This window comes from Mesocricetus auratus, unplaced genomic scaffold (assembly GCF_017639785.1).
Source record: "Mesocricetus auratus isolate SY011 unplaced genomic scaffold, BCM_Maur_2.0 Super-Scaffold_6723, whole genome shotgun sequence".
Taxonomy (NCBI): Eukaryota; Metazoa; Chordata; class Mammalia; order Rodentia; family Cricetidae; genus Mesocricetus; species Mesocricetus auratus.
Window position 1 is genome coordinate 9,171,880 of NW_024429183.1, and position 27,942 is coordinate 9,199,821.

At 43.6% G+C, this 27,942-nt stretch overlaps 1 protein-coding gene and 1 long non-coding RNA gene across 3 annotated transcripts in view; one reads left to right on the forward strand and one right to left on the reverse strand.

Annotated features, from left to right (window-relative positions):
- Positions 1–27,942, reverse strand: part of Wwox (WW domain containing oxidoreductase) — a 907,540-nt gene that overhangs the window by 701,291 nt on the left and 178,307 nt on the right. The window lies entirely within an intron of this gene.
- LOC121136272 lies at positions 17,228–19,588 on the forward strand. Its single transcript, XR_005873423.1, has 2 exons — positions 17,228–18,356; positions 18,996–19,588. It is a non-coding gene; the product is annotated as an uncharacterized LOC121136272 (long non-coding RNA).

Sequence of the window (27,942 nt, forward strand, 5' to 3'; positions counted from 1 at the left end):
AAAAGCCCTTTCAAATTATGGATAGCAAATCTGAATCAAACATATTCAGGAACTGTAGGTGTTAAAAATAATACAGACCTTGAAAAAAATCTATATTTTAATCTTTTTGGGCAAAAACAAATTATCTTATTTACTACATGAATGATTTCCTCAATTTAACGCCAATCTTTAGCGCCAACTCCTACCTGTCTGAATAAACGGGCTGCAACAGAAATGACTAGATTATTTATATTATGAGGAAGTGTTTAAAAATAAATGAGAGAGATGACTTTCCCAGTATTGAAAATAAAAATAACATGCATAGCATCTCAGCTTACAAAAATCTAATTTTATTTTCTTCTGTTTCCAGGGGGAAGTTTAAAGAGTACACATAAAATAGTAAATTAAATTTCTCCTTGAGGGTGGGTGAGGAGAGTGAGAAAAATATCTAAACTTTACCCTCAGAAGGAAACATCTTCATACAGATGACAGAGTGGGAACATCTTATCCCTAATGGCACTCTGTTAAAGCCCATAGATGAGGACATTCATATAAAGCTGCACCTTGATGGAAATCCATCATTTTTTTTCTGAAGACTTGTGAGAAAATGACATTTATGGTGTAAATTTTAGTATGTTGACTTTTAACTCTAGAGCTCAAAACCAGCAAGTACATTAGTATGGATAAGGGTTTTTGTTTGATTGTTAATGTTATTGTGTTTGTGGGACTGGGGAAAGGGCAGGTCCTCACACTTGAGAGACAAGTGCTCCCTGGCTGAGCTATATCCCCCAACCCTTTTATTTTTACTTTGTCCTGGAGGACAGAGTCTCATGAAATTGACCAGGCAGAACTTCGACTTGAGACTCTCCTGACTCAGTCTCTCAAGTAGCTAGGATGATAGGCCTTTACCACCAGGTCTGGCTTGACTACTCATTTTCACTACATCAGCAATTATTAAAGTTACTCCTGATTAACAATAGCTTCCAGTGTCTTCTTATCATCAGTTTGGGTAGGATTTTTCCAGGAGTTTTCTGTGTGTGAGGGGTGGGGTAGGGTGTGTTTAATGCTAGGTAGACAATGCAAATGAAATTCAACAAGTTGTTATTAGAACAGAGAAAACACACCTTCCTATACTTGTCCTGTGTACATTGCATGGGCACTGTAAAGAACCTCCCTCCGTGACTGTCTACACTGGCCAAGAGTGCGTGAAGGAAATGGATTGTTTTTTCATATAAAGAACACTGCCAAACAGCACAGGATTTGCCACTGGACCCTGATACCTGCCTCGGTTGCCAGTCAAATGCTTCCACCACAGCTATGAAGCCAGGTCACGCTTGCCACAAAACCTCAAGAGCTATTTTTGCTGTTATTCCAGCCCATCATTGACAGGGTCAGCCAATACAGACACAACTCCTTCCAGAACCTCCAAGGCAGAGGGCTATTCTAAGAAACACCACAGTTCCCATCCCCCATTTTTCATCCTTTTTTCTTTCTTTCCGAGAGCCAGTATGCTCTGAAATGCAGTAGAGGAGAACCGGCTGGACCACGGGTAGCCAGAGGAGGAAATTCCTGTCTCAAGAAAAACCAGAACCAAATGTTAGTGTGTAGATGCCTCCGGGTTGTAATTTCACTGTAATGGTTTCTTATGATAATTAAAACCATGTCAGCAAAAGGTTGCCCGCCTTGAGACCACAGCCAGGAGGACCTGGACAGCCTCTGGAAAGAGCCTTTGCTTAGCTGGGGTAAGGTTTTCAGCACACCCTGGGTCTGCAGTGGGGATAATGCCCCTTGTTCCCACTGGAAGCCTTACATGGTGACTCCACCAGGCACCTGATTTCATTCTCTCTCCTTTCTGTATCCCATTCCCCTTTGACTCCCAAACGCAGAGCAGAGCAGGTCCCCAGGAAACACTACTCTGTGAATACAGCAGTGAACCTTGACATTATCACACTCTGACAGGACTACCACCCTCATCAGCAGTGTCTCCGTCATTGCCATCAGTGTGTAGAAAAGGAGAAACTTAAACAACTTGCCTAAGACCAGACAGACAAAGGTCTATGATTCGGCAGCTAATACCCAGGCAGGTAAGCTCAGATGTAGTTTACTCGGTGGTAAGATTAAAATTCTGGTTTCAGTCTTAACACCACACAACATAAATCCACCCATAATCAACCAATAGGTAAAAATGGAAAGGTAAAATCCGGTACATTCTCGGGGATTCAGTTGCTCTTTTTCTTTTCTCTCTTTAAAGAAGTTTCTAAGAATTTCACTGATGACATACCCAGGAGCAGCAACTCTGGTGCCAGCCCAGGGACACCTTCTGTAGTGAAATGGATAGGAGGCCGTTAGATTACAAAGAAGCCCAGGCTTGCCCTTAAACACAAGCAGAATCTCATTCATTTGTTCTGGAGCTGGGGGTTTTCCCGTTACAGAAACGGAAGGCTGGCTCTGATGGCTGTGGTGGGATTCCCTGTAACCCCAGGGCTCGGGAGGCTAAGTCAGAGGGCACAAGAGCTGAGGACTCAACCATTCCCACTTTTTAAAGCTATCTCTGGGAAGTTCTAGGAGTTGCTGGAGTTGCTTTTGCCAAGAAATATCTCAGTAACATGACCATATTACGGGGCTCTTAAGGAGAAAAATTATTACTAAAAATGGGTTTCTTAGATCACTATAAGCTTGCCACTGTGACTTGTGTCTATAATCCTGGCACTCTGGAGGCTGAGGCAAAGACAATCAGAGCTTCAATGTCATCTTAAACTACATATTTGGTTTTAGGTTAAGTTGGACACATAAGGCCCTGTCTAAAAAAACAATAAATGAACAAGTAAATACATTTTAAAACACATTGTCTGCTTGAGATTCGGGAGAATGTATCCCTACTTAAAAGACCAAAGAACAGTTACAACGGGGAGGGGGATAGGTTGTGGAAGCTTCATGTTACGTCCCGTAGACATTTCCATTGGGAGCAAGCATGGAGTGCGCACAACACCCCTTCAGACTGAAAGAGATGGGTCATGATTTATGGTTGCTGAGTGTTCCTGATCCCCAAGTGCAACCAAACTTCAGACTATGAAGTATCATCACTGCCCAGTAAAGTCCTCTCCTTCCACCTGGGGCTACAGGGGCTGAGACAGCCCAATAAGATGCCCCAGACCCCAGAAACAGGCAGGGAGCTAACCTGCCCAGCCTGCATGCCTTATACCCCCATCCGGACTTTTAGGAAGCTGCCTCGAACAAATCAAGCCAGGCTGTCATACGATGACAAAGTGGATTCTTTCCCAATGTGACATATTCATTTATCATCTTTCATAAGACAGACCTGAACCATAATTTAGTCCCATAGCTGCTGTATAAATGAACTCCGGGTTTGGATGGGCTGGGCCAGTTTCCTCAACATCAGCTCACTTAGGAGCCTGAATGCACAAGGTCAGAATCCAAGTCCTTGTAGAGGCTCTTGGGGGAGGTGGTGCTCAGGGCTATCATTGAGACCCAGGAATCCAGGGGAGGCTAAGGCGACAAGCCTCCTAGGGATATACACAAAAGCAAAACAAGTTGTTTGAAGAGTAGGGCTTTTAAATTTTTTTCCATGTTTATCAGGCAAGCTCAACACTCAATATTAAAAAAAACACAACCTTCAAGGACCCAAAAATTGAGTTTTTACTGCAAAAAGGCATGTCTGAAATTCAGGAAGTAAGCTTTGTCAATAGAAGTTAGGTCTGTATTTCAAACATATTGTGGGCTTGGACATCAAATTGAGAAGGCTGACTCCATATCAGTGGCTAACAAGAATTCAGAAGTCTGTTGGTATTTTATATATGCATATATATGTGTACAAAAATATATATGTACAAATATGTGTGTATTTTTGTATGTAAGTGAATGTATATGTATATATCACATATTAGACATGGGCAGCATACCAAAAAGCATACTATATTTTCCTTTTTAGTAATATAGCCTGAGGTGAGAGAAAGAGACAGAGACAGATATTGAGAGATTGGTCAGAGGAGTTTAATAACTTCTTTAAGGCACACAGTTAGCAGCAGTAGGGTTGGGACTGGAATATTAGAAACCCTTCACTAAGTTGACTTCCTGCGTGTGATGAGGCTGCTCACCTATCTGTTTTCCCTAGGGAATGATTATATGACACCATTACAGGAAAACAATGGTGGGGGTGCAGGTGTCCAAAGAAAAGCAGAAATAAACCGAAAGTGGCACTCATCCACACATCATGCAACTCTACAGTTTCCGTCTCTGCAGTGAGCACATTCTCCCTCAACACAAAGTACATAATGGCACCTGGTACGCTTCTGGTTTGTAAAGATTCCCACGGTCCACCTTCCCAAGCTGTGTTCTAGCTGTGTGGCCTGTTTATCTGCACTTCCAAACACTGGAAGGAAGAAAACTCATGGGTCGTGTACTCCAAGGAGAATACCAAAAGTTCAAAGGCAGGTAGAGGATTCAAACTGTGCCTGGCTCCTAAACTGTAAAGTGCAGAGAAGCTATCTGAACCCATTTCCTCATCCTGCCAGATCATGGGTTCTCTAGGGGAATGAACAGAGCCTGCACTTGCCTAGCACCGGGCACCTGACCCTAGGACGCCTCTAGTGTTGGAAGGTCAATATTTTTTATGGTTTTTTAATTTATACTAGAGTGTATGTTTGTATGGGTACCTGTGGAAGCTAGGAAAACGCGTTAGATCCTCTAGAGCTGGTGAATCGGGCAGCTATGAACTACCCAGCATGGGTGATAGGAACTGAACATGAATGAGTCCTCTGCAAGAGCAGCAAGTGCTCTTAATTGCAGAGTCATCTCTCCCCCCTCAAGACATTGATTGTTTTTAAACATTATTTCTTTTATCACCAGCATCCAGAACTGCCCAGGAGTGTTCAAGTTCAGGTGCTGAACCAAAACCAAAAGACAACAAATACCAAAGAAAGAAAAAGAGAGAGAAAGAGAGAAAATCCTAACCCTTGACCCCCGTGTTCCAGGGCAGCAGGCGCACTAGCTTGCCTGGAAGCGAGTGTATCAGTAGTCATTCATGCTATGGTCCCATGAAAAACACGGGGCGACAAAAGCCCCTTGCAGCAATCTCCAAGAAGGAGGAATAAATTAATCAAACTGCCAGAGAGAGAAGGCCGGGTTGACCTCCTTCTGATCTCATTACTTCTCTATTACCCTTTTGAAAAACACCCTCTTACAGAGATCACTAATTGAAGATTATGTGGAGGGAAATCGCACCTCTCCATCACGGTGGGAACTTTTCCTCATTTGTCATTCTAATAATTCACTTCTTTTCTTTTCTGAAGAGACAGAGACACTAATGGACTATCATCAGTTAAAAAGGCAATTTTTCCATTTAATTGCGCTCATTAAATACTGCACTAGAACAATTGGAAAAGCAATAGTCTCAATATTTAATCATAGCATAGGAATAATGAAACATGGCTTCAAAATAAATCTTGGAATATTTATAAAGTCATGAACAAGCTGTTTTAACAACACCTATGATCAGGGGCGACAGAGTCGGAATGAGACGTGTGCTTTTTCATTTCTCCTGATTAGACCTGGTAAACATTTGTACTTTGAGGGAATTGTTCAAAGCGGTCTGAACTGCTAATGCTACCTTCAGTGACTGCCATGGACTTGTGGCTGGGTGACCACTCCCAGCCTCTTACAGAGGCTCAGAGGCTACCATACAAGCTGGCCTCCCAGGAGGGCATCTGTGGCCAGGTGGAGGTGTTGCTCAGAATGGCTTTGCTGAGAGAAAAGCCTGAAGACCCTTCCATGTTCCATATAATCCACTTACTTAAGTTGTACAATCTGATGGGTTCAGCTCATTCAGAGTCAGACCACCATCACTACAGCCAACTGCAAGTCTTTTCAGTCCATATTACCTATTTTTACCTCTCCCTCCTACAAACTCCCTCACCTCCAAGCTACCCACCTACGTTCTGTCCCTGTGAATTTCCCTTCTCTGGGAGTTTCAAATGAATGTACTTATACCCTATGTGTGTGGTCTCTTGTGACTAACTCATGCTCACATCAGTGTCGTGCTCTTTTCCATAGCTGAAGAACAGTTATGGGGATTTGGTACAACTTATTTACCCATTTGCATGTTTATGGGCCCTTAGGTTGTTTTGATCATTTTGCTGCTATGAATAATGCAACGGCCATTCTTCTGCTCGTGGACAAGACTTCGAACTCCTTCAATTGCTATTCAGCATTTACACAGGAGTAGACTTGCTTGGTGTGTGGTAGTTGGCATGTTTGGTCATTTCAGAAACTGCTGGAATTCTTTCCAAAGGGCTTCGTGCCACCTGACATTCCCACCAGCAAAGTGTAAGGGTTCTGACTTCTCCATGTTTTTAGCAATACTTGTCTGACTTTGCATCTTCAACAATGGGATGAATCATACCCAGGACCAGGATTGGAAAGGCTAGGCTAGCCACATCTGGCAGATAGAGGTTCAAATGCTAGCTCTGTACCTTCCAGGCTTCCTGTCGCCTTGGTCAAGTATTATAAGTCACCTGAACTTTAATTTTTCTTATGTATGCTTCAGAGGAAATTAGCTTACAGAGTGAAGGAAAATATTAAAAAATGAAAAGGAATCAAAAATTGCTCAGCAAAGGGCTGGAGTCATGACTCGGTAGTTAAGAGCACTGGCTGCTCTTCTAGAAGACCCAGTTTCTTCATCGGTATTCACATGGTAGCTCACAACCACCTGGAAATCTAGTACCAAGGGATTCGATGACATCTTCTGGCCTCTAGGGCACTGCATGCATATAGTGAGCCTTCATACATGCAGACAACACACACACACACACACACACACACACACTCACACAGACACAAATAAATAAAATAATAACATAATTTTAAAAATCTCTAAGAAAAATACTGAGCACAGCCACTATTCAAGGAAGGATTCTGTCATCATCTCAGACCTTGCTGGTAACTTTGAGCCACAATAGATTCATTTCAGTATGTGTGTTGGGTCCCCCTCCAGCCCTTGACCCTGAAATCTGTAACCTACATGGGCAGAAGGAAAGGCAAACAGAGGTTGAAGTGACCAGGAGAATGAGTGTTCAGTGAGCAAAGAACATCTGCCTGGAAGCATTGAATCTCTGGTGGCAGGGTCCACCCTCCTCTGCTATCCCACTGCCCTGCACAAGAAGGGAAGTCACAGCATGACCCACCCTCCAGGTCTGACAGCCCTCCTCCGTGGGGCCCTCCTTCTCACTGTCGAGCTCAGTAACCTATTGTTTTAACCCAAGCTCAAAGACTAGCAGAAAAAAAAGAAAGTGTAAGGGACTATGGTGATACCATGTCCTGAAATGAGTCTGGAGTCCTGCGTGATGGGGGATGCCCTTCTGTATGCTATAAATATACATTTCTATTATTGGTTTAATAAAATGCTGATTGGCCAATAGCCAGGCAGGAAGTATAGGTGGGGCTATCAGACTAGGAGAATGCTAGGAAAAGGAAGGCAGCGAGTGAGTTGCCAGGAAACACCATGTAGCTACTAGGAAGATAGGACTCCAGGCATTCTCCAATAAAATATGTAGAAATACATAGATTAATAGTTATGGGTTAATAATTAAGAGAGAGCTAGCCGATAAGAAGCCTGAGCCATCAGCCAAACAGTTTATAATTAACATAAGCCTCTGTGTGCTTATTTGGGACTGAACAGCTGTGGGACCAGGTGGGACAGAAATTTCATCTACACCTGTGAGGCTGTATGACTTGTCTGATGCACTCTCTGATGTATGGATGTCCAACTGACTGACCCTGTCACATAAGAGGTCTCAGCAATAATGTGTTACATAAGTTAGTGAGTGCATGAAGGAATGACTAGCCCAAGTTGGACCCTTGGAACTGTTTGGATACCTCCCCAGCCATCCCTGTCACTTCTGTCATTGCATATAAAGCAGCTATTTAAAAAACCACATTCATGAAAAGAAGCAACCCATGCTCTGAGCTTCAATACAGACCCCTCCCCCACCCCAGTTTCCCTGGTCCACCATATATGGACAGGCCCAGGATGCTCCTGAGAAGACTTTTTGGAGTGCAACCTTAAGTCCTCAGGCATCATGGTCATGTATTTTCCTATGACTCTTCTACAAGACATGCCATCAAACTATAACTACCATGAAGACTCAACCCACTGCCACATTCTGTGTGGCTTGTGAGCTAAGAATGGGTTTTCCATCTCCAAATGGCTGAACAAGAATCCAAACAAGGATCATATGCAGTGATATATGAAACTCAAACCTCAATATCCATAAATAAATAAAACTTTCTTATGGAAGCACACACATGTTACCCACGATAGCTTCTGTAACCATAATGACCAGCATGAACAGTTGTAATGGACTCATCACTGCAGGGCCTAAAATATTTCCAGCCTATCCCATCTCAGAAAAACCCTGTTCTCCTCTGACCATGAACTAACTACCCTTATAATGGTGAAGCAATCACTATAGGTAAAGACATCCAGGAGGAAGCATTTATTGAGACCTACTTGGGTTTTAGTCCTTCCTCTGACAGTCACTGGCTGTGCTTAAGCTCTTTGAAACTCTGCTTTCTCCACTGTCCAATGAGGTTCATCATCTCTAGGTCACTGGGTGGCTGTGAAGTCTTAAAAGCAGTGTGTATCGAAGCATATGGCCTAGGTCCTGGCCAATAAACACTAGCCATAGTTAGTATAGACTGCTCCTTTAATAAAATAGTTTTATAAATGTGTTACAAAAGGAGTCAAAGTCAAAATATCACTCCCCCTCAGTGCTGGCTAACACACAGAAGGAATGGAAGATGTTGTTAAAAACAATAGAACAAACTATATAATCAGCATGTAACAGAATCCAGATGGATCGTTCCACGCTGTTAGTCCTTGCCTACCCCCACCAGCCCCACCCACTGGCAGGGCAACTGGCAAGTAAATACACAACCATCCAATTTATATACAATGAAATTGAAACCATTTGGCTTTTTTGGACAATTTGGAAAACATTGGGGTTAGTCCGCTTAAGCTGATGTCTTCGTGCACTAATTTGAGTTAACGTTCGACCTACAACCTGTCTCTGTGGGTCTGTCACTTACGATCTTTATAGCAAACATGCACAAATGAAACCCATTTGCATCTATTCCCCAGGAAGAGCTGATGTCATTGAAGGTAACCAGAATCACATGCTTCCTGGTCCTGCTCTCATGAAGCTCCAAATGCTTCTATTTTGGTGACTGCTTCGGAGAAGGAAACAGACATGGAGTTAAGGGAGAGACCTCTCTGGGTCCTATGTGTGTATCTCTGAGGCCGAAGCATGCCCCTCACTCCTTCTCAATCACTCTTATAACTACTCTACCATGTGTCTTACTATCACTTAGTTCCCCATTGGTTCTTGTGTGCACCACCTAAGAAAATGACAGCACTATCAAGTAAAGGGTAAATCCCAGCCTCACATCTGTGTTTGCTATTAGCACATCTGTTTAAGGACTTCAGATTCAATCCTGCATACCAACAAACATTGGACAAGCATTCTGGGATGGGGATTTCATTTCCAGCCTCAATAATCCCTCCAATTATGTTCTTCTACTCCAGTCTTCATTTAAGTTTTTAAATGCAACCTTGAATCTAGTCAAAGCTGAACAATAAATGGAGGCTAAAATTCTTGTTTCAGAAATATCCAACTGTGAAAGCTCAGGAATCCCTATTTACAATGGGAATTGTGCCTCCCCAACTTTTTCCACACTTCAACACAAAAAAGTTTGGTGTTTTGCAGTTTCAGAGCATGAGCAGCAGCTGTCTCAGAGCCCATCTGTAAAGCTAGCAGTGAAGGTGTGAATGCATTATAAATAGAACAAAAGCTAAGGACCATGTAGACTGATATGGTAAATGAGACAATAACCTAACATTCTCCTCAGTCTGGCATTCACAGCCAGATGACAGCTTCACACAATGGGAAGCTGTTTCTATTTCCTCCCACTGAACTGTGGCTTCAGGGAAAGACACAGACCCCATGTAGTGTACAGGATGCCATGCTGTTTTCTAAGGGTTCCACTTTTCCCTCTGATGAGGTATACCATCTTCTGCAAAGCAGCTGGATCATTTGTCAATAGCCAAAAGACCCAGATGGTTGGAAACATCTAGATACTTGAAAACATCTGGTTACTTCATTCTTCATCCAGATGTTGGGCTTCCCCTAGGTGCAGCCTGCTATCTTTAGTTAAATAATTCGAAGAAGCATTTGGCCAAAAGGTAACTAAGTTTACTTCAGCAATTCCTTCTTGAGATACTTATGTTTGGCAAAGGAGAGCCCATGGTATCTGGGGAATAATACAGTTATTGAGGTTTGTTTTCATCTGAATGAATCAGGCAAATTACTTCTGGAGGGGAAAGAAAGCTACAGAGTAAAAAACGAAAGCTAAATGTTTCACCATGCAATTTGGGCTCAGTCAGGTTAAGCTATCCATTTGGAATTTACAGAAGTGTAACCAACTACCCAGCACTAAATCAGAACCAGGTTAGCATGGCAATACATTGATGATTTAAGAAAAAAAAAGTTTCTTGACTGAATGCATGCACAACTGCATAGGATGCTTGGCTTCCGTTTTTGTTTTGTTTTGTTTTGGTTTTTTGTCACATAAAAAGGCAGGTGCAGGGGCTGGCTCAGCAGTTATAATACTTGCTACTCTTTGAGAAAACTAGAGTTTGGTTCCCAGCAGCCATGTAAACTCACAAACCACCTCAACTCCACCCACTTTCAGAGGATCTGATGCCCTCTTCTGGTCTCAATAGGCGTGTGTGTGTGTGTGTGTGTGTGTGTGTGTGTGTGTGTGTGTGTGTGTGAGAGAGAGAGAGAGAGAGAGAGAGAGAGCGAGAGAGAGAGAGAGAGAGCGAGAGAGAGAGAGAGAGCGAGAGAGAGAGAGAGAGAGAGAGAGAGAGAGAGAGAGAGAGAGAGAGAGAGAGAGAGAGAGAGAGAGAGAGAGAGAGAGAGAGAGAGACTGAAAAGTCAGGGCAGTTAAGATTTGGACATCTTGAACAGTATCATTTGTTCATTCATTTACTCATCTAAGAAACATCTACTTGGCACCTACTGTGACGTACAAATGAAGAATCCACAGATGAGATAAAATTCCTGCTCTCTCTGGCACTTTGGGAGACAGAGATTATACAGTAATCTCACGCAAATAAGACAAGACCCAAGCCTCATAGCAAGCATTAATGCCTTAAAGGAAAGGCATATTCAGACACTGACTGACCACCGTATTGGAAGTTCAAACTGAGATTAGCAGTCAGTGAGGACAACTAGAGGGTTTGCCAGCTACAGCTGGGGAAAGGCCTGCCAGGCAGGCAGTGCAGGGAACACACCTAAAAAACAAAATAAAACAAAAGGCAAGGGATTAGCCTCCTCCTAGGACACAGGAAGGTGGGGCTACAGAGGTGACTCCAATGGCATTACAGGAGGCTGTCTGTGATGGAAACAATTTGTGTTGTAACTGTAGTTGTGATGATGTGAAACCACACATAGGTCAACATGCTGTACAGTGTGTATCAGTTCACTGTCCTGTGACAAACTACAAAATATATGAGTGGGAACAACACCCGTATATTATATCTCCATGTATCTCAAACCCAACTTGAATATCATGGAGCCAAGAGGGAGAACTCACTTGGGAAGATGCTTCCTAGCAGGCAGCTCTGGCATGAGTCCATTTCGCTGTCTTCTCAAGGATTTAATAGCTACCCACGTTCACTGGTTCAGGACCCTTGCTCCCCACCTTCAAAGCTACACCCACAGAGCACAGTCCTTCTCACAGGGTTAACATGGCTCCCTTCTCTGACTGACTCCTTCTCTACTCCGAGGGGCCTTTGATTGATGTCTTAGTTTATTTTCCTGTTGCTATGATAAAATATCCTGAGAAAAAGTAATTGATGAAAGGGTTTATTTTGGCTCACCGTTCAAGATACAGTTCATCATGGCAGAGAGGTTATGGTAGCTAGAGTTTGAAGCAACTGCTCACAACACATCCATAATCCAAAAGCCCAGAGCTATGAAGGCCCTATAGAGCTCAGCTTGCTCATTCTATTTTATACAGTCCAGGGTCCCCTACCCAGGGAATGGTCCTGCCTGCGATTAAGATGGGAATTCCTATATCAAATATATACAAGATGATCCACGACAGGCATTGTCGTTATTCTGTAAAAGTTTAAATTAGAAAAGAGACGAAAAGGAAAGGCTGTGAGGTGGAACAGGAACCGGGACCGGAGCGATGGGCTAAGCACAAGCCATGGAGAGCACGGTTATCGTAGTTTATTCCAGCAATGGGAGAGCGAAAGTGGGGAGACAGACATGAGAGAGAGGCGAGAGAGTGGCAAGACAGCGAGCGTAAGAGAGAAGAGAAAAGAAGAGTGAGATAAGAGAGCGTAAGTGGGCAGGGGTCTGTCTTTTAGAGGGGTCCTGCGTGCAGACTGGTTCTCATGGAACCCTGGGCCGGCCAGAGTGCTGTCTGAGTGCATTCTGCCAGGTAACAGGGGCAGGCCTGTGTAATGCCTGAACCTTTCAGGCATGTCAATGGGTAGGCCTAGATTTTGTCAATATGATACTAATAGCTATCAAAGTTAAACTGGAATAGTAGAGATAATGGCCATGTCTGTATTTTAGCAACACAGATGAGTGACCTCAACTTCACTCACAACCTTCATTCCCACTGTACACACAGCAGCACATCACAGGTACCACATCTTGGGAGAGGGGTATTCACCATGAAAGGATGGGCTCAAGTGGCATAATGCCAGCTTCCTGGGTTTGATATCCCAGTGTATGTGAGGTATATAGAGATGGGGAAAAAGTGGACTGAGATTTAATTCAGGAAAAATTAATCAGGAAATAGGAAAGAACATATGTGTAAGGATAACCACCTTTACATACACACACATAGAGAAGGGAGAGAGAGAGACAGAGACAGAGAGAGAAACAGAGACAGAGAGACAGAGACAGAGAGACAGAGACAGAGAGAGGGGTCCACTGTCAATGGGCAAGTACGTGGGGTGGTGACCGAGGAAGAGCTAGTGGCCTTTCATTTCCTCCCTTCTCAGCAGCTGCATTGGATCTTTAGCTTCTCTTTTAATTTTGTTTTTTTGAGACTGAGTCCCACTGTGCCACCCATACAGGCCTCAAACTCATGCTCCCCTTGCCTCTGCCTCCCAGGTCCTAGGACTTCAGGTGTGTGACCCCATACTCTACCAGTCATTGACTTTTGAAGTGTTTTTATAGATACTTGCATAAAGTACCTCTTGTTCATTCAAATGTTCTTCTCCAGCTTCTCAGCTCAGGAGAACAGACCTTTGGCCAGCACACTGAGAACCTGAATCCCATGAGTGGCAATGGAAAGAGGACTGGGCTGAGTCACCCCAGGGCAGCACTTAAGCATTCATGAGCCTCTGGGGGTGTGGTCACTGGACTTCACACACGAGGGGGAAAGCCACAGGCCTACAAGGGCAGGGCTGGAAGTTCACCAGTCGGTTGGTGTACCAAAGCCAGCGTTTTCTCTCTGGAAGGTAAGATTAGTGGGTTTGTGTTTTTGATAGGCAACCAACCTGACATCTGATACTGCATTCTGTTGCTTTTCCCCTTTATTACCAAATCTTTGCTGTTGTTTGCAACCAGAGCACCTTGTGGTGTGAAATTTGACCATTGACACTTGTGTGATCTTTTAAAAAATATTTATCTTACTTTTACATATGTGTATGTATGTATATACACATATGTGTATCTGCAGGCGCCAGAAAAGGGCATAAGATGTCATAGAACTGGAGTTATAGACTGTTGTGGGCTATCACATGAGTTCTGGGACCCAGATTCAGGTCCTCTGGAAGAGCAGCGAGTGCTTTTAACCACTGAGCCATCTCTCCAGTCCACAGTGAAATAATGGTTAATCTTGATAATTAACATAACTGAATTAAGAGGAACCATGGAAACACACCTCTTGGTGTGTCTATCAGGAACTTTCTACATTAGATTAAGTTAAGCAGGAAAACCCACCCTAAATTTAAGCAACACATGTCCAACTTCATAAACAGAAGAAAGTGAGTTGAACACCAGAACTCATCACTTTGCTTCCTGACTGAGGATGGCATGTGACTAGTTGACTCAAGCTGCCATGCCTTCACCAAGCATGCTGGACAGCATCCCTTAGAACTGTGAGCCAAAGTAAATCCGACTCTTTTTAGATGTTTTTGTCAAGCCTTTCGGCATAGCAACATGAAACACAGCTGATACGAACAAAAAGGAGAATTTATGAACTCTCCTCTCCACTCTGCAACCTCATCCACATAAAAGCCAAAAGTTTTCTAGAAATCAGACACCCACAAGGACAGGCCTGCATGCACCTAGGAGAACTCTCACTTTCCTTAGATTGCTTCTGGATCACCAGGACTCTCAATGGTGGCTTCCTTGCAGGAAGCAGGGATCAAGTGTGATGGAGGCAAGGCCTTTAACTCAAAAGGAAAAGGACACGTCCCTTGGTGTTTTCTAAAGGGATATTGTTAGAACCCATTTCTACTCCTGGATCTTTTGTGCTCTGGCATAGAAACAGGCAGTGGTCCAAACACTGTAACCTTTTCAGCAGCCATAAGGAAAAAGTCACTACCACTTTGCTTTTCACAGTGCAGCTGCAGAAAGAGCACACCACACTAACTCACAGGGGGCTAGGGCTGTCTTCCCAGAAAGAAGCAGGAGATGCTTATGGGGGACAAAATGAATGATGATTGTCTCCCTGTCCACACTCACTTCTTCTTGGTCCAGTGTCTCATAAACAGGGAGAGGGACTACAGCGCTCTAATAGATCCACATGGGTCCCTACGAGTGAGGCTGATGGAGAGACAAGCCTGCTGTGAGGTGAACTTTCTAGACAGGGAGTCAAAAGGCAGGAGGTCAGCCTCTAGAACTGAGATCAGGCACTTTTCTAACAGAACAGATACTGCATTTTTCCAGCCTCCCATATGGTCGTTCACACAAGTGTGCATACACACACACATGCACACATTCGTGCCCGGACACACAATGTAAAGGGAACTCTTCTCTGTCACTACTTTGCTCATTCTTGCCCATGATTTATGCCAGGGGTTCTGAAGCCCAGCACAATTGAATGTGGAGACAGATAACTCAGTGGTCATCAGGCTGTACATAGAAGGATGCTTGGATAGTCTACCTGCTGGCTGCCGGCTGCTGGCTGCTGGTTGTCCCTCTCCAACACACTGGGACATACAAGAGTGTTCTTAGCAAATGTTCGCTGGAAGCAAATAGCACTCCCAGGGAAGAGATGCTGCTTCCTTTGAGCCACAGGAGAGTGTGTATGTGTCAGCATGTGTGTGCTTGTGTGGGAGGGCTCTGTGTGTGCATGAATACGCATGCATATTTCTACAAAGCACCATTAGCACTCAAGTCTCTCCAGTTGTTTACCCCATTCTTTGTGTGTGTGTGTGTGTGTGTGTGTGTGTGTGTGTGCGTAGGTACATGTGCATCTGTGTATATATAGACACTGAGGTCAGTTTATATTGTTGTCTTCCTCAATTGTTTCCCCCAAACATTTATTTATTTATTTATTTATTTATCTATCTATTATTTTTATTTTTGAGTCAGGGTCTCTCTATTTAGTCCTGGATATCCAGGGTATAGTTATGTGCAGGGTATGGGACACCAAGGTGGCCTCAAACTCAGAGATTTACCTTCCTCTACCTCCTGAGTGCTGGAACTAAAGGCATGTGACACCATGCCTGCACTCCCTTCACCCTTTAAGACAGCCTCTCACTTAATCCCCAAATCTCTGTCTCAGCAGGACTGGCAGACCAGTGAGCTCCAGGGACCCACCTAGCTCCACCAGCCAGTGTCAACCTTGCAAGGCTGCACTGATGCCTGCTTTTGATAAGTGCAGAGGATACAAAAACGGGTCCTAATGCTGGCACAGTAAGCACATTACCCACTGAGCCATCTCCGCAGTCCAGGCCTAAGTCTTCTAAAAGGGAATTCCACAGCACAGACCCATAGAGCCTGAACCCTCCATTCCCAGATGGTTAGCCCTTCTCGGATTTAAAGCAAACAATAACAACAACAAAATATTGCGGGGACTGCCCTGTACTGCAGCAACTCTATTCAAAATCAAAGCGAAACAAAAATGAGACACAAACAAACAGGAAACTGCTAACAATGCAAAGCCAGGAGACTGGTCAAGTGGATGCACATGTGCTCCCTTAGCCGGGCATTGCTATGCAAATAGCGGCTGCAAAGAATGTGTGAAACTAGGAAGAAGTCTTCGGTCTAACTGAACTGGACAGGGCCAACACAGGAAAATCCGCTGAACAGCAGCCAGAAGACTGAATGCACCTGCGTCTCTTTCGGATGTACCGGGGTGCTGCACCCATGACCTCTCGGTAGCCACAATCACAGGCACAAGATCACACCAGCCAATATTCCAATACTGATAGCGGCCCTACCCCTAGCTCAAGAGCTATGGGCAGTAGATGGCAGCTGAGGGAGGGAGGGAGGGGGAGGGAGGAGGGAGGGGGAGGGAGGGAGGGAGGGGAAAGGGAGGGGGAGGGAGGGAGGGAGGAAGAGGGAAGGGGGAAGTGGGGGGAAAGGAGGGTCAGTTTTCTTCAGGGATGAGTCCCTCATAGGTTGCCTCTGTTCCAGTAGTTAGTTCTAGACCACTGTACATGCAGGCAACACTAAATAGACTCAGTAGGAGATAAGAAGATAGATAGATGGGGCCATAAGAAAAGTTGGCGGGGAAGGGAAAGGGTGGATATGACAAAGCTACATGGTATCCATGTATGGAATTCTGAAAGGAAGAAAAGAAAAGGAGAGCAAGGCAGTACTTGAACCAGAGCCTCCCTTGGCTTCTGGCCTGGCCCTTGGTATGTTTATTCGTGTGGGTGTAGGAGTGGGAACACATGTGGTGAGAGCAATGCAGATATATGTGTGTGTTTGTGCATGTGGGAACCAGAAGACAAACTCCTACGTCTGGAGTTTCCAACCGTCCCTTCCTTCCTTCCTTCCTTCCTTCCTTCCTTCCTTCCTTCCTTCCTTCCTTCCTTCCCTCCCTCCCTCCCTCCCTCCTTCCTTCCTTCCTTCCCTCCCTCCCTCCCTCCCTCCCTCCTTCCTTCCTTCCTTCCTTCCTCCCTCCCCCCTGTCTTTTACTTTCTTTCCTTTTTTAAATTTAGGTCCTCACTGGCCTTGAACTTGACCAGCACACCCCAAGGACCCGCCAACCTCCTCCTCTCTGGTGCTCAGATTACGTGCAAGCTCCACCATGCTCTGCTGTTTACATGGGTTCTGGGCATCAACCTCAGGTGTCCTACTTGCAAGGAAAACACTACCACCTGGACGATACCTCTGGAATCCACCTGGATCCCTTCCCCAGTCCTGGGCCTCCTGCAGACATAAGCACACTGGCCTTCCTGAGTCTCCTCACACACCTGTGCGCAGCTCACTTTGCCCACTGGGGCTCTGGCATTGCTGGCACAAGAGTTAACCCCCAGGAAAGAAAAGAGCTAAAAAGCTCCAGGACTGCAAGGGAGTCCTAGGGTCTGCTCAGTTCTCCTAGGAGGAAAGAGGTGTTAAGTTTCCACAAGCCTTCTGTCATCCTTACAGCTATAACTCCCATTCTAAGCTTCCTCAGTCCTGACTGCTTAGCAGATCAAGGGAGGAATGCATTTACACACACTGGACTTTGTGTTAGAAGGGGAAAAACACATTAGCATAAAATATATAGGGAAGGAAACTCAGTCACTAACAACAGTCAGTCCAAGCATGTTTTGCCACCAACACACACCATGTGCCCCAAGCCTGCTCAAAACGTATCTTCTCCTCTTCACTAAATGCTCAGGGTTTCTGGTATTTTTCACAAATCTCCTATATGTTCCCCATGTCTCCTGGAAGCCTAGTGGCAATTAATACATAAATTAAGTCAGACTTCCAAAGTCTCACAGTCTCTGAAAACTTGCTTGAGACCACACAGAGGACTGGCTCATGCATCCACTCGGTGTCCATTTAGTTACAGATTCCTTAGTGTCCACTCCAATGCCAAGCCTGGCTGTTGTCACAATACCAGCAAAGTTGCTGGCTTCCCTCAGTGAGGGCTCACTGTTCTCTGAAAATGCAGCAGGGTTCTTTTAGAGGTGAAAGCTTTAAAAGGGGATAGGACTGTTTAAAGACACAAAAGGGTAAGGAGATTTTTTTCTCTGGTTGGTTTTTATTTTATTTTATTTTAGGAGACAAGGTTTCCTCTAGCCCAGGCTGATTCACAGTTCACTACATAACAAAGGAGGACCTTGAACTCCTGATTCTTCTGCCACACTCTCCCTGCTGCTGAAATTACAAGTATGTATTATATGCATATTATATATTCAGCTTAAGAAAACTGCTTCACGAACCCCCTCCCCCCCAAAAGCCTAAATGTAATGTGTGAGTGTATAAATCCTTAATCAGTGAGAGATATCACATTTGATATGACAACGTTTGTCATTTCCACTGTGGTCAGCATGGGGCATTCAGCCTGCACATGCTGGGTTCAAACTAGGAGATGCAGTATCATGACAACTACTAGTATTATACTAGTATTATTGATGCAGTATCCTGACAACGACTAGTATTATTAAACAAATTGGTCCACCTATCAGCTCTATCAGGAAGTCCTTTTGAACTGGCCTTGTTGTCAGAGAAGAAACAAATTGATTCCACAAGGAATACAGTCAGCAAGTAATTGTTATTCTGCAAAATGTTAACTCAATCCATCAACAAACAGCATGCATGTGAGTGTGTGTGGGTGCACACCAAGTGTGTGTTAGGTAGTGAGAGATGGGGTCTGGGAAGGAAGCTCCCAGGAAAAAGCGTGGACTGTGGAGGTCAAGTTTCAGTGTACTCTTTACACCTGAAGCCAGGTCACAGGCAAAAGGAAAGAAAACATAAAGTGGATATTCTTACAGAAATTGTTGTAATAGTTTTGGACATGTTTTGCAGAAAAGCAAATGAACTTAGCATCTCTGTGGGTGACGGATATGATGGTGATGGTGACAGAGGAAAAGAAAGAGGAAGTATATGCAAGGAGGCTGAAATGAAGCTGTTGGTGAAGGGCCCAGCCCCCCTGCTTTAGCAACCATGACAGGCTGCAGAAAAGACATGTAGGCCTCTGATTCAGCACATGTCTGACCTTGCTGGGCCTGCCCTAGTCACTAGGAGGCCAGGTACCCTCCTCGTGGTAAGGAACCAATGAGAAGCTGGCTGTCAGGGCTGTGCTTTATGGCTCTGGGTGTGCTTTACAGTACAAGTGCACAACAGTGACATGCAGAGCATAGCAACTGCCCTGGGAGGGCCTACAGGTCATAACAAGCAGTTGACCAATCAACACAGGACATGTCATCCAAGCCCAGAAGTGCTCCAATCCTGAGACTGTTGCTTACCCCTAGATACTCCCCTTGTTCTACCCAATGTATTCCCTGCCTCGTGGTTCCCCTGGTTCCTTCTCCAAGCACCTGACTCTATGAACAGATGAAAGGCCTAAGCTAATGGAGTTATCTCGTTAAATAATAAAAGACTTTGCTTTTGCATCAGAATGGGTCTCTTGGTGATTTAGGAGGTTCAGAATTTGGGCACAATAGTGGTCACCAAAAATGAATAATAGAATACCAACTAATTGTAGGGCAGACTTTGTTCAAAGTTTTTGTGAGTATGGTGTAATTTGATCTTTTCAGTAATCTTGATTTTGATCCAGTGGTTACCCTCATTTTACAGGGGACAAAACTCAGACTAAGAATGGTTAAAGTTACCATGTTCCAAGTACTAGATCCAAAACGCAACCCATGGCACCTTAAACAAATACTGCTGGAAACCACCTTTTATCATTATCTTCTTCTTTATTAACAATGCTCCATGTTAATTCTAGGTAATCATATACCTAGTAAAAGTAATAGCCTTTCCAGACTCCCTTGCAGCTATGGGAAACCATGTGATAAAATTCTGTTTTGACAATGCTAGAAGAATTCCTGCCTCTGTCTTTCCCATCTTAGTTGCCTGAGAAAACCGCCTGGAGGTATAGCTAAGGCTCTGGGGGAGAATTATGTAATCATGGTATCTGAGAACCTTTGCTCACAACCTGAGCTGCCTACTTTCAAAGCTTTTATACTAAGAGAAGAATCAAGGCCTGTCTGGACAAGTGGGAGTCATAGTCAAGTACTTGTTGATGTAAATATGGAACTTTCTTCTCTCAACTACTGCAACCCAGGATGTCACATGGAAGACCAGGTCTTGACCCTAAAGCTTTATGGAGCAGCTATAGGATTGACATCAAAATTTGGCGAACTGTTAGCAAGTTATTGTGGTTGTTCTTCTTCTTCTTTTTCTCCTCCTCCTTCTTTTATTCCCAACAATATAGGCATTCAAGTAACTATTTCAGTTGAAAGGCCAAAAAAAGCAAGAAAGGAAACAATCAGCAAAAATTTCCACAAAAAGGAATATAGACAACATCTAAGTATAAGGCTCTTTCTAAGTTTTTAATCTTGCTATTGGTATTTTTATTAGTTTCTAATGACTGCTATAACAGCCAGACTTACAGGGCCTAAAACAACAACGCAAATTTATTGTCTCCTGGTTCTAGAAATACAAAGTCAGTGTCATTGAACTAAAATCAACATGACAATAGAACTGGTTCTTCCCTGTTGCTCTAGAAGGAAATGCCTTCCTTGCCCCTTGCAGCTTCTGGGAACCACTGACATCTTCATTCGAGGCTGCATTGCAACTCTTCCTGGTGCCTCTGCCATCACAAGGCCTTCTCTCTCTTCGGTAGGCACACTACCCTATGCTTCCCTCTAATATGAAAGTTTATAGCAGCACATAGAGATCATCTTGCTACCCCCAGTCCCTAATACAACCACAGCTGCAAAGTCTTCTTTGCAAGGTGACATTCCTGAGTTCCTAGCATTAGGACCTGGAGTCATAACTCCCCTATTTGATTACTCTGTTCATTTGCTCCACAGTGAAAGGCAGGCATTGTGCCAACAATAATGGGGCAGCAGATAAACAATGTTTCTTCCTTGTTTTATATGCAAAATGCATTTAATAACACTGATAAGACTCCTGGCAAGCTGGACCTTGTCTAGAAGTCTTCACATACAAATACCAACAGGAAAAACAAAAAGACAGGGTGCAGCATCTAAAAGTCAGAGTTATTGATGAATTCTCGCTATTGTCTGTCAAAGACATGAAGGACAGCTGTCACAGGGAATGCTGAAGAAATGCCCCAAGTGGTAAGAAGCGGATAGGATAAAACCTGGAAGCTCACAATGAAGAAGACATGGGTTACTTACAAACATACCACACAAGTGGGGCTCCCTGAGAATTGTGGGAAAGAGGAGACATGCAGGATTGTGGAAAGAGGTGAGGTTTGCTGAGACCTGTGGGAAGAAGTAGAGTGGGAATTGTGGGAAGGAGTGTGGTGGGAATTGTGGGCAGGACTGTGGTGGGAATTGTGGGCAGGAGTGAGGCTTACTGTAACACGTGGGAAGAAACAGGGATTACTGGGAACTGTAGAAAGGCAATTTCTCAATGCTTTGATCTGGACTAAGAATGTCCCCTTCTGGCCACAAACTGAAGCAAGCCCAACATACTGAAATAGCATAATAAACAGAGCAAATAGCCGAGGCCATACTGGGAGCCGTCTTTGGGAAGGGCGCCAATTGGAACTCTCTTGTGACTCAGGGGACCTCTGTGGATGCCACAGACAGGATTCTGAAATATTTACTGTCCCATGGGAAAGCAAATCTTCATGAGAACCCCAACCCCCTGACCAGCCAACATAATAACCTATGAAACCACTTTTGAAATGAACTGGACTCACCCTGCCAAAACATTCTACTGTGAAATACCCGGAGGTAGCGTTGGTATTATTATCCTACACCATACATCCCCAAATCCTTCCTATCTCAAGTTTTCTTTTTTGTCACTCATCCTATTTTTAGAAGAAAGAAGGGAAAATGAACTTTTTTATTCAATGTAAATGCACTTAAGCAACAAAAATATGAATTATTAGAAGATAATTACTTTTGAAGAGTTAAATGGTAACACATAGATGCTTCACACAGAGTATATATAAACACTGCTCGAACCAATTGTGGGTGTGTAAGCCACAGTGGAGGGCCCATATGAGGAACATCTGCATTCAGACCTGTTCCCAATCAACAGAAAGCAATTCTTCTTGGTGGTCTGACCACTTAACTTAAACAAAAGGACTTGAGCCAACTTCTATCAATGAGCCTTTCTTCCAACCAAAGGAAAAAAATTTAAAAAATGAGAGTTGGCTACTGGTTACGGCAATGTTGTGCCACAAGGTTAATTATGATGGGTTTTAGGTCACTGGCAATTTCTCATTTCAAACTAACTTGAACCATCAACCCTCAAGCATGGATTGTTTAATGTGGGCTGTGCAGTACCCACAGTGCTCCATGGACACCCAAGTGGTGGGTGGGTGCCATTCTGTCCTTGGATCATTACTTAAAACAAGATAGAGCTTGCCATCCTTTTAAAAATATTTTAAAAAGAAAAGACAAAAAAAAAAAAAGGTAAAAACGTACAATAGCTCCTGAATTCAAGATCCAAGAACACTGTGCAGACACTAGAACCTGCATGGGCTGGTGACTTTGAATTAATTCATGGAACTGGAATTTATTATTATTATTACTTAGTGGGGAATTTCAAAATGTCCCTACAGTTGTGAGAAGACCAGTATCTTTTCCCACACTGTCCATAGCTGTTTCTTGCATGTTTGTTTCTGTTCTAAATGCTCCCAGAACTCACCTGGAGGCTGCTGGCTTTTCTCCTACTGGTTGTTGTGAACAGGAGCTATAAGATGCCAGTTCATTTCTCATTTGCTATAACAACGTCTCTCTAGTCAGCCAAACTCAGCATCATAGCTGGAGGGACCTACACATCATAGGATAACTTACTTCCACAGATGAGGGGAGCAAAGGACCAAAGGAAAAGCAGATGGTTAGAAACAGACTTCAAACCCTGTCCTAACAGAGACTGGCCTGTAAGTAAAGAGGACTGGAAAATCCACTAAGGCAAGGGACAGGAATTCAGATTCCCAAGTGGGTGGGACAAGTAGCTAGGTCTCTCTACCCTGTGCTGCTAAGTTATCTGCATGTTTAAACTGACCAGAAAGAAAAGGGAGGAAGGTAAGAAAACATAACGGGTGGGTAGAGAGGGAGCAAGGGAAATGGGAGCTAAAAATTGGATTTTTTTCCAGTATCGGTGGGGATGTCCACCTCAAGAGAAAGAGACATGGAGACAGTCATCCAAATCCTCCGACCCTGATTCTAAGGAACTGATCTGCTGATCCCATTCCCACTGATCATTCAACCGCTGATGGCACATGGCTGACCTGAAATCGGGAGAAGACTGCCCATGGTGACATTGTTTGTGATCACAAAACAATGGACACATCCAATGGTGCATCAGCAGGGGATACTTAAACTCTTGGACAGCTCTGCAAAGGACTACCACGAAGCGGTGTGTCTGTGTCATCTGCCTGTGTGCACTGATAGGAGAGCCTATGAGATTGGCAGTGATAACGGACACGGTGCAAGCTGCTCTGGAAGACGAATCCATAAGCACTGTCTCCAACAGGGCCAGCTTCTAGAGATGGTTTTCAATCGTTATATCTCAGTGACGGGAGGAAAAAATGTTATCTTGATAGTAGAGGATTTAAATTTATCGCATAGCTGAAACTGGCTACTGAATTGAAATTATAAAGTAATGAATCATTTCCTGAAAAAGTCAGGCCATTAGTAATGCCACTGTATGACGAACTACTTAGAGATGTCAGAAAAGAGGAGGGAGTGGAGAGAAGGGGTGGGGGGGGCTACTGTCTGGAAAATCATATCTAAATGTAGATACTTTGAAGAAGACAATAAATCTACTTTTAAAAGAGAAAAGAAAGCTGATCATACTTTAAGATCACTGTGAGAAAGCCTGGAGGGCTGGCCCAGAATTTAAGAGCAGCTGTTGCTCTTCCAGAGGACTGAGTTTGATTCCTAACACCCACATGACAATTCACAACTATCTGTAATCCCAGTTCCAGAGGATCCATGGTCTTTTCTGACCTCCATGGGTGCTGGACATGCATGTGGCATACATACACATGTGCAAACAAAACATTCTTATGTATAAAATAAAGATAAATAAATCATAAAAAGAAAGATAATTATGAGAATAGTAAATCTTCTGCTAATTTCTCGTCCGTCGCATTTAAAGTAATTGTTCTATAAATAGCTCAGACATCTACATTGCTAGACATTTTCCTTATAGGCGCTGTTGCAGGTGGCCCAGCTCTCCAGGCTTTGACACATTGGTGAGATGGATCCTGCTCTACTTTCTTATCTCAGGGAAAAACAGAAAGACAGCTTGATCCAAATCTTTGTCTAAGATCCTACAACTTCGACTTGATGGCCTGTCTGAAAACAAATAGGAGATGTGGATGAAACTAGAGTGATGTCATAAACTGACATGGGGTGTCAGTTGATATTTTAGGGTTTAACTACTTATTCTTATTGATCCCTCAACTCCATCAATACAGAACACCTGTAGGCCACAGATACTGAGGCTCACATTCAGTCACATCCTGGGGAAGAGCTTACCCCTGGGACTACAATGTACCAAAGTGTCTCCCCCCTACAAACAAACAGACTACATGCCACAGCCTCTGAGGGGACACAAGTAACTCATAGTCTCAGTCTCATGGTCAGTGTACCCCAGCCAATGGCCTTCATGAGAGTCACTTTAAAGGCTGGGTTCTTCTGACATGGTGAAATAGGCTGCTTTCCCAGATTTGGACAAATCTTAGAGACTCCTTTCATATGTACTTAGGTTCCTGTTAAACCAGAACACTGGTGAAAACTCAATTTATCTTGTATGGTATAATACTAATAAAAGGAAAGGAAAAAAAGGCATGGGGAGAAGACTCAGTGGGTAAAGCCTTGTATCCCCAGCTCTGGAGGGTGGGGTCAGAGAAAGGAGGAATCTAAGAGCTGCAATGATGAGATCTCAAGTCTGTAAGAAATACTTTCTCAAATTCTAAGGTGGGGAGTGATAGCTGAAGACTCCCTGCCCATGTGCATGCACAGATGCAGACAGACAGACAGACAGACAGACACACACACACACACACACACACACACACACACACACACACACACACACTTCAAAAACAAAAAATAAAGGAGGGGGGAAAGCCTAGGAGGAGGAAGTAAGAAAAAGCAACAACAGAAGCTAACATTCTGACCACTTACCTATCGCAGTGACAGTGTTCAGCAGTTTACATGTGTTTTCTCACTTGTCTTACAGACTCTGAAGGAGGAATCAGTATTAATTCCATTTCTAGGTAAGCAAGCCTAGGCTCCTAAGGATGGAGTGAACTGTCCAGATCTCACAAACAGCAGGGGGCAGAACCAGAAAACAAACCCAGGAATGCCTGAGTCTCTACTCCTGAGGTCCCATCCCACATCATTCCTTCTGGCAAAACACTTCTCATATCTAACTGTAGATCCTATAGGTATCACAGGCCAGTTCTATAAGCCAGTCACAACCAGCCCATATGGAAAGATGCCATCTTCCCTGGGATTCTCTAGGGCTTCTCTGTAAGATCCCTGGGCCTTTCAAAGCATTGGGTGTAGCTTTCTACTAGGCTTTAGGAATAAGCATCATGATTTCTGCAGTTTGGCTGCACAGGTCTCTATAGGGTGTCTATAGACTGATGGAAAAATAAGCTGTCCTGAGCCATCCCAACAGCAGAACCAGATCCATTTGGTAGAAGGATCAAGCCTCTTAGGCATTCAGAAGAAGATGCATCGCACTGGTTAAAAACAAACCCAGAAGAAAACCCTATGTATTCCTCCTCTAATGTGTGCACGCTGACTAGACTCCAGCAGTGTACTTGAAATTGTCATACTGTCTCTCTAAAGGAAACGAAAAGACATACTTTTGTGGCATTGACTGGAAATCACTCCTTAATATGGTTCTAAACTGACAGGCTTACAACATTTTTTCCAAATTATCTACTCGAAGTCATGGGGGCTGCTGTTGGCAGGCTCCCTATGCGAAGCCATAATTAGCAGAAAATGGAAAAATCCAAGAAATATGGGGCCATGAAACAGGGTTCAGGGACCAAGGGCAACTGTTGATCCATGAGGAGATCAAAGCTGGGCAAAAACCATTCCTGGGTTTACACAGCTGCACACTCCACGCACAAGCTCTAAAACAAACACACACAGGACCTAGAGGGAGACATCTTGTGATTGGGAGTATGCGGGTGTCAATGAATCCCCAGGACATCACATGACCCAGGGGCTGGAGGCCACCTCACTGCAGGGCTAGAAATGAAAGCTGGTGCTTTTGTCCCAGTTACCTTTATTGAAGCAAAAAAATTTTACTAATTCGGCCTTCTGCCAATATAATAAGAAAGAGGGTTATTAACTGATATGAAAGAAAGTTGTGGAGTTTCATAAACATGACCCATAGAAAAGGGTAGGTTGGATCTTAATAATGAGGGTGAACAACTCCCCCACTCCAGCTCATTGTGTTGAGTTGCTGTATATGGCAGCCCTAGTGAGACCCAGAGCTCTCAAAACTCCTTGAGGTATATAAATCCCTAAACTCAGTAATAACAAAGCCATATGTTACTGTGTTTGTTGATATGAGTTGCTGCATGAGGCACAAACACAACAGCAGCTTCTGCTATCACTTGGATTCATTAAAAACAAAACCATCTCATAAGCCTGCAAATGTTGATTTTTATTTTATTTTATTTTATTTTTGCATTATACAACTTTCATATTTCCCCAGTGTATGGAAGTATAATGTCTTTACATGGCTGTTCTCAATGTTTTGAACTTGATATACATGCAATATTAGGAAATGAAAATTATGTATATACACATATATACACACACATATATGAACTCTGTGGTTCACATATTAGAAAACAATATGTTTTGCTCATTAAAGGCGCCAATATAAATGCTATAAACCATGAAATTACCTTTGAGCCCTTCCTGAAATAACCAGTTCACAAACAAATGATCCATGCAGAAAGGCAAAGGGGAGATTACAATAAGACTAAGTTACATTTTCATTTCAGAATTGTTTTTAATACAAAAAGCATTATTACCACAAAACCAACATCTGGGGCAGGTATATCCAATTTATAGAGGAAATATCAAACAATACTGGCTGAGAATATAAGTTCAAAGTGAGGGCTCTACGTGTTTTCCAAATGGAATACAGAACTCACATTTTCAACAAATTATCCCAATAAAAGAAATTTACTTTTGGTTTTCTCAGTTCAGAGAGCCAGCTCAAAGTCAATGACAGCAAAAATGTTTCACTAAACTAAGTCTGATGTTTTTCATACTTGGGAATAAGATCCTACCATAGTGATGACCAGTGGGTGTTGTGGACAGCAGGGATCTTACCCCACGACTCAGCATGCTCAAGCTGAAATTAGCAAAGTCTTTTGTGCACTGTGGTACCCAGACAAGCATCATCAACACCATCTGGGAATCTAAGACTGCAGAACATTGGATCCCATTCCAGAAGTCTTGAAATAAAAGGCACTGAGGTGGTGTCCTGTGATGTGTCTTCTAAAAGGTTCTCATGGGATGATGCACTCTCCCTGAGACCCTGAGGAGCCTCCACGGGTTCCTTTTCCTGCTTCTAAAGACACTGATGCCCTTTTTCCCAATATAGAAAATACAGAAGCTGTGGCTTTGTGCCCATCTGCTCAGATTAAACCTTGTGATGCTTTCTGCTCTAACATATGCGAGCTGCAAAGCTTTCGACTGTACAAGCTCAGCCAACAATGGCATCATTGAGGACAGATAAATACAACCACTAAGTCTTCCTGTGTGGGTCCTCAGTA